Raw genomic sequence first — 7788 nt, forward strand, 5'->3', positions numbered from 1 at the left:
TTATGGAGGTGGTCTGGCTGTTTGTCATTATTGTAGCTACATACATACTGAAGGTAGATTCCTTTTAGAGGAAAGAAGAAAAAAAGCTGAACTCAGGAGGCTGAAAAGATTTGGCATGGGCCCTCAGATCCTCAAAAAGTTATACAGCTGCACCACTGAGAGCATCTTGACTGGCTGCATCACAACTTGCCCATATGGAAATGATATAGAAGAATTTAACAAGAGTCTTATATGTTCTACCTGGAACTTGTCAGTAATACATACGGCAGCAAATACCCTTACAAGATTCATAGAAGATTCTTATAATATCTGACTTATATGGGTGGTTAACATTTAGACAACAGAAATGTTGCATGTGTTATATAAAAAACATACAAGAGACATGTAAGCTAAGCCTTCTAAGATCTCACATACATGGGACATACACGTTTCAAAGCACTTGCATAACACTGTCTGACGTCATTGACGCATGCAATGTGACACTTGTTGAAAAGGAGGAGAGCAGGAGAGTAAGAAGAGCAGAAGGGGGAGGAGAGGAGGAGGAGGAAGAGAAGTGAAGGAGGACAAGAGGAGGAGGGGGAGGAGGAGGGGATAGAAGAGGAGGAAGAGGATAGAAGGACCGGAGGAGGAGAGGAGGAGGGTGTGGAGGAGGAGGACAGGGAAAGGATAAGGAAAAGGAGGAGGAGGAGGAGGAGGAGAGGGAGAGGAAGAGGATGGGAAGGAGGAGAGGAGGAGGAGGAGGAGGAGGAGGATAGAAGAGGAGGAGGAGAGGAGAGAAGAGGAAGAGGAGGACAGGGAAAGGATAAGGAAGTGGAGGAGGAGGAGGAGGAGGAGAGGGAGAGGAAGAGGAGAGAAGAGAAGAGGAGGAGAATGACAGGGAAAGGATAAGGAGGAGGAGGAGGAGGAGGAGGAGGAGGAATTACTTTAATAGCAGCAGTGAATCTATTTAGTTATTAAGTGGAGATCTCTCAACAATCATTCTCACGATAGCACATTGGTAGTAGTCAGTGACAAATATCAAAACTATGCAGGGCTGGGCTTGGTTAAAACCGCTGGATGGGAGACCAAAGGCATAGCTGTAGATAGATCAGCTGTCCAGTAGGAGGTGCTGCCCAGCCCTAACCATGGAAACTCATACCTGAAAATATATATACAAATATTGTATTTATCTTATAGTAATTGTCATGACTTGTGAAGCCTACAGTATAAGGAAAGCATTTATTTTGTAGAGGTTACATTCTCAGAACATTCAATATTCATAGATGACGTATAATGTTGTCTCAAATATGTCATACCTTATCTTTGTAGAAAATTCACCACAATCATGTATTCAATTGTGTATGTCACATAAGGTATATAAGTTAACGCAAAATGTGACTTTTTCCACATTTTGTTACGTTACAGCCTAATTCTAAAATGGATTAAAATAAAAAATTATCCTCAGCAATCCACACACAATACCCCATAATGACAAAGCGAAAACAGGTTTTTAGAAATGTTACCTAATTTATTAAAACTTAAAAACAAAAAGTATTCAGACCCTTTGCTATGAGACTCGAAATTGAGCTCAGGTGCATCCTGTTTCCATTCATCATCCTTGAGATGTTTCTACAACTTGATTGGAGTCCACCTGTGGTATATTCAACTGATTGGACATGATTTGGAAAGGCACACAAACACCAAGCCATGAGGTCGAAGGAATTGTCCGTAGAGCTCCGAGACAAGATTGTGTCGAGGCACAGATCTGGGGAAGGGTACCAAAACATGTCTGCAGCATTGAAGGTCCCCAAGAACACAGTGGCCTCCGTCATTCTTAAAAGGAAGAGGTTTGGAACCAAGACTCTTCCTAGAGCTGGCCACACGGCCAAACTGAGCAATCAGGAGAGAAGGGCCTTGGTCAGGGAGGTGACCAAGAACCCAATGGTCACTCTGACAGAGCTCTAGAGTTCCTCTGTGGAGATGGGAGAACCTTCCAGAAGGACAACCATCACTGCAGCACTCCACCAATCAGGCCTTTATGGTAGAGTGGCCAGACGGAAGCCACTCCTCAGTAAAAGGCACATGACAGCCTGGTTGGAGTTTGCCAAAAGGCACCTAAAGACTCTCAGACCATGAGAAACAAGATTCTCTGGTCTGATGAAACCAAGATTGAACTCTTTGGCCTGAATGCCAAGTGTCACGTCTGGAGGAAACCTGGCACTATCCCTACGGTGAAGCATGGTGGTGGCAGAATCATGCTGTGGGGATGTTTTTCAGAGGCAAGGACTGGGAGACTAGTCAGGATCGAGGCAAAGATGAACGGAGCAAAGTACAGAGAGATCCTTGATGAAAACCTGCTCCAGAGCTCTCAGGACCTCAGACTGGGGTGAAGGTTCACCTTCCAACAGGACAACGACCCTAAGCACACAGCCAAGACAACGCAGGAGTGGCTTTGGGACAAGTCTCTGAATGTCCTTGAGTGGCCCAGCCAGAGCCCGGACTTAAACCTGATCGAACATCTCTGGAGAGACCTGAAAATAGCTGTGCAGCAACGCTCCCCATCCAACCTGACAGAGCTTGAGAGGATCTGCAGAGAAGAATGGGGGAAACTCCCCAAATACAGGTGTACCAAGCTAGTAGCATCATACCCAAGAAGATTCAAGGCTTTAATCTCTGCCAAAGTTGCTTCAACAAAGTACTGAGTAAAGGGTCTGAATACTTATGTAAATGTAATATTTCCGGTTTTTATTTTTATATAAATGAGCAAAAATTAAGGCTGTAACCTAACAAAATGTGGGAAAAAGTCAAGGGGTCTGAATACTTTCCGAAGGCACTGTACAAATACACCACTGACATGTAAGGAAAAACATACAAAATCTTACCAGACCCTTATTAGATTACTTATTAGATTTTTTATCAAATAATCTTCATGATTCTTTTCCATATGGGTGGCATGGCAACCAGTGGTGTAAAGTACTTAAGTTAAAATACTTTAAAGTACTACTTAAGTCGTTTTTTGGGGGTATCTGTACTTTAATTTACTTCACTATATTCCTAATGAAAATATTGTACTTTTTACTACATACATTTTCCCTGACACACTAAAGTAGTTGTTACATTTTGAATGCTTAGCAGCACAGGAAAATGGTCCAATTCACACACTTATCAACAGAACATCCCTGGTCATCCCTACTGCCTCTGATCTGGTGGACTCATTAAACACACATGCTTCGTTTGTAAATTATGTCTAAATGTTGGAGTGTGCCCCTGGCTATCCGTACATTTAAAAAACAAGATAATGGTGCCGTCTGGTTTGCTTAATATAAGGAATTTGAAGTCATTTATACTTTAACTTTAACTTTTGATACTTAAGTACATTTTAGCGATTACATTTACTTTTGATACTTAAGTATATTTAAAACCAAATACTTTTAGACTTTTAGTGAAGTAGTATTTTACTGGGTGACTTTCACTTTTACTTGAGTCATTTTCTATTAAGGTATCTTTACTTTTACTCAAGTATGACAATTGCGTACTTTTTTCACCACTGATGACAACAGCTTGGCATCCGACTGCGATGCGCTACAGAGGGTAGTGCGTACGGCCCAGTACATCACTGGGGCTGAGCTGCCTGCCATCCAGGACCTCTATACCAGGCGGTGTCAGAGGAAGGCCCTAAAAATTGTCAAAGACTCCAGCCACCGAAGTCATAGACTGTTCTCTCTGCTACTGCACGGCAAGCGGTACCGATGCACCAAGTCTGGAACCAACAGGACCCTGAACAGCTAAATAGTTAACCAAATAGCTACCTGGACTATCTACAGTACACTGACCCTTTTTGCACTAACTCTTTTGACTCATCACGTACAGTGGGGAAAAAAGGTATTTAGTCAGCCACCAATTGTGCAAGTTCTCCCACTTAAAAATATGAGAGAGGCCTGTAATTTTCATCATAGGTACACGTCAACTATGACAGACAAATTGAGATTTTTTTTCTCCAGAAAATCACATTGTAGGATTTTTAATGAATTTATTTGCAAATTATGGTGAAAAATAAGTATTTGGTCACCTACAAACAAGCAAGATTTCTGGCTCTCACAGACCTGTAACTTCTTCTTTAAGAGGCTCCTCTGTCCTCCACTCGTTACCTGTATTAATGGCACCTGTTTGAACTTGTTATCAGTATAAAAGACACCTGTCCACAACCTCAAACAGTCACACTCCAAACTCCACTATGGCCAAGACCAAAGAGCTGTCAAAGGACACCAGAAACAAAATTGTAGACCTGCACCAGGCTGGGAAGACTGAATCTGCAATAGGTAAGCAGCTTGGTTTGAAGAAATCAACTGTGGGAGTAATTATTAGGAAATGGAAGACATACAAGACCACTGATAATCTCCCTCGATCTGGGGCTCCACGCAAGATCTCACCCCATGGGGTCAAAATGATCACAAGAACGGTGAGCAAAAATCCCAGAACCACACGGGGGGACCTAGTGAATGACCTGCAGAGAGCTGGGACCAAAGTAACAAAGCCTACCATCAGTAACACACTACGCCGCCAGGGACTCAAATCCTGCAGTGCCAGACGTGTCCCCCTGCTTAAGCCAGTACATGTCCAGGCCCGTCTGAAGTTTGCTAGAGTGCATTTGGATGATCCAGAAGAGGATTGGGAGAATGTCATATGGTCAGATGAAACCAAAATAGAACTTTTTGGTAAAAACTCAACTCGTCGTGTTTGGAGGACAAAGAATGCTGAGTTGCATCCAAAGAACACCATACCTACTGTGAAGCATGGGGGTGGAAACATCATGCTTTGGGGCTGTTTTTCTGCAAAGGGACCAGGACGACTGATCCGTGTAAAGGAAAGAACGAATGGGGCCATGTATCGTGAGATTTTGAGTGAAAACCTCCTTCCATCAGCAAGGGCATTGAAGATGAAACGTGGCTGGGTCTTTCAGCATGACAATGATCCCAAACACCGCCCGGGCAACGAAGGAGTGGCTTCGTAAGAAGCATTTCAAGGTCCTGGAGTGGCCTAGCCAGTCTCCAGATCTCAACCCCATAGAAAATCTTTGGAGGGAGTTGAAAGTCCGTGTTGCCCTGCGACAGCCCCAAAACATCACTGCTCTAGAGGAGATCTGCATGGAGGAATGGGCCAAAATACCAGCAACAGTGTGTGAAAACCTTGTGAAGACTTACAGAAAACGTTTGACCTGTGTCATTGCCAACAAAGGGTATATAACAAAGTATTGAGAAACTTTTGTTATTGACCAAATACTTATTTTCCACCATAATTTGCAAATAACTTCATTAAAAATCCTACAATGTGATTTTCTGGATTTGTTTTTCTCATTTTGTCTGTCATAGTTGACGTGTACCTATGATGAAAATTACAGGCCTCTCTCATCTTTTTAAGTGGGAGAACTTGCACAATTGGTGGCTGACTAAATACTTTTTTCCCCCACTGTACGCTGCTGCTACTGTTTGTTATCTATCCTGTTGCCTAGTCACTTTTCCCCTACCTACAGTATATGAACATAGCTACCTCAATTACCTCGTACCCCTGCACATCGACTCAGTACTGGCACCCTGTGTATACAGTATAGCCAAAATATTGTTTTTTTATTTATTTATTTTATTTTATTTTCCCTTCATTACTTTCCAACCCCACCACTCATTCCCCAATTGGAGTAAACTAGTGAACAACAACGCTTAGGCCTCTACTTCCAGCCCATACATACTATATACATTTTATGGACAGTCAAATTCTACAATAATTATATTTTGTTTGTTTTTACTCCTGAACTTCCTGCGATCATTTTCATGATGTCCATCTGGTTTGCTTCTATATGCCATATTTTTCTAACTGTGCTCTTTCACAAAAGCTCTTAACCTATAACCTATATACTTATTATGGACACAGTATGCTTTACATTAGTTATCTTGTTGTTATTAGTTGTTGTTATTAGTCCCATCCTTCAACTCCATTCAACACCTCCCATCTATCTCTTAACACCATCCATATTGGATTTCTATTTGCCATATATTTTTCAACTGTACTGTGATGTTTTACAAAAGTTCTGAACCTTTCTATTCTCATTGTTTCTACATATCGTAAATTGAAAATATTTTTTTTTGCTAAAAGTATTATTATATTATTGATCGATTGACTATGACTTTTCAGATCACCCAGTAGTGCTATCTGCAGGGTTAGCTCCAGGTAAATATTGCAATCCTTTAGCCATTCCTGGACCTGTGTCCAAAAACAAGCTACAAATGGACAGTACCAAAACAAATGATCTAATGATTCTGTTTCTTCGCAGGAAAATCTGCAGAGCTGGGAAGATTGTATCCCCCATATAAATAACATTCTATTGGTAGCAAGAATTTTATATTATAATTGAAATTGAAAAATTAGAAGTTTTGAATCCGGCGTCGTTTTGCGTATCAATTCATAAACATTATGCCATGGAATCGGTACGTCAAAAATCTCTTCCCAACTATTTTGCAATCTATATGGGACGGCTGTCAATCCTTTGGTCCTTAAATGAAACTGTTACGAGAATTTTGTTATCTCAATGGTTGAAGTCAACTACTTCTTAAGTCTTTGAATAATTCCCATAAGGTTGTAAATCTCTTAGTTTGAATAAATTAAACAAAGACTCAATCCTGCAATGGTCAGCCTTTATTCATTGAGAGCGCTCTGCAACAAAATGGTAGTACAATCCTTTTATACACACACGTCATACAAAAATCCCACCCCGCTTTAGGCGGACTGTATTTTTCCCCTGTACACATCTTGTCCTGGGTTTAGCTCATGTGATTTTCCTCTGCTCTCCTGACCATCAGGTCACACACACACACACACACACACACACACACACACACACACACACACACACACACACATGTTCTTATCATAGTCTACTCCTTGCTCGGGCAGGCTGCATTCCTCAGTTATCGCCGTCCTCACAATATTCTGAAATGTTTTCACTCCCCTTTCCCTGTGTGTTTTGGGAACCAGTCTCCTGTTATTCGGTTTCAATCATTTTGCACCTCTGCTTGCCTAATTACAAGACACAAATACTCTGTTGCTGTGATATAAACACATTTGATTAACTCCCTAAGCTCTAGTCTACTAATTAGTCATACATTATTAGTTTAACTGAGGGTGTGACATTTTAGTCATATCTTACTCATACATTTCTTTATCAGAAACTGGTATACTTTTTTATTTATCACAATTTTCTTTAACAAATTATATTATTTAATGCAAGGCCGACAGACAAGTTCCTTACTTTTTCCCCCTTCCACTTTCCTCTTCCATTTTTGCGGTAATGCTGCAATTATTTGGTTGTAATTTTGGGTAGGTTTTTGTTAGCTGCATGTGCGACATAACTCCACCAGTCCAAGTTATTGTTACTCATTGTGTATTTATTCCTTGTGTTATTATTTTTCTATAGTTGTAAAAAATAAAAAAAGTCTCTCTGCATTATTGGGAAGGGCCCGTAAGTAAGCATTTCACTGTTAGTCTACACCTGTTGTTTACGAAGCTTGTGACAAATAACATTTGATTTGAGATTTCCTGCTTGCCAATCATACTTGTTTGTGTCAGTGTGTGTGTGTATGTGTGTGTGTGTGTGTGTGTGTGTGAGAGAGAGGTACAACAAAAACACTCACCTTCTCCTATGCATCACACTCACCGCAAGGGTCACACACCATCACACACCTGGGGTGAAAGGTCTGCGCTAATAGAATGGCATCAAACACAAGGAAATCATGTGTTTGATGTATTTGATACCATTCC

The sequence above is a fragment of the Coregonus lavaretus genome (genome assembly GCF_964263955.1).
Source record: "Coregonus lavaretus genome assembly, chromosome: 13".
Classification (NCBI taxonomy): Eukaryota; Metazoa; Chordata; class Actinopteri; order Salmoniformes; family Salmonidae; genus Coregonus; species Coregonus lavaretus.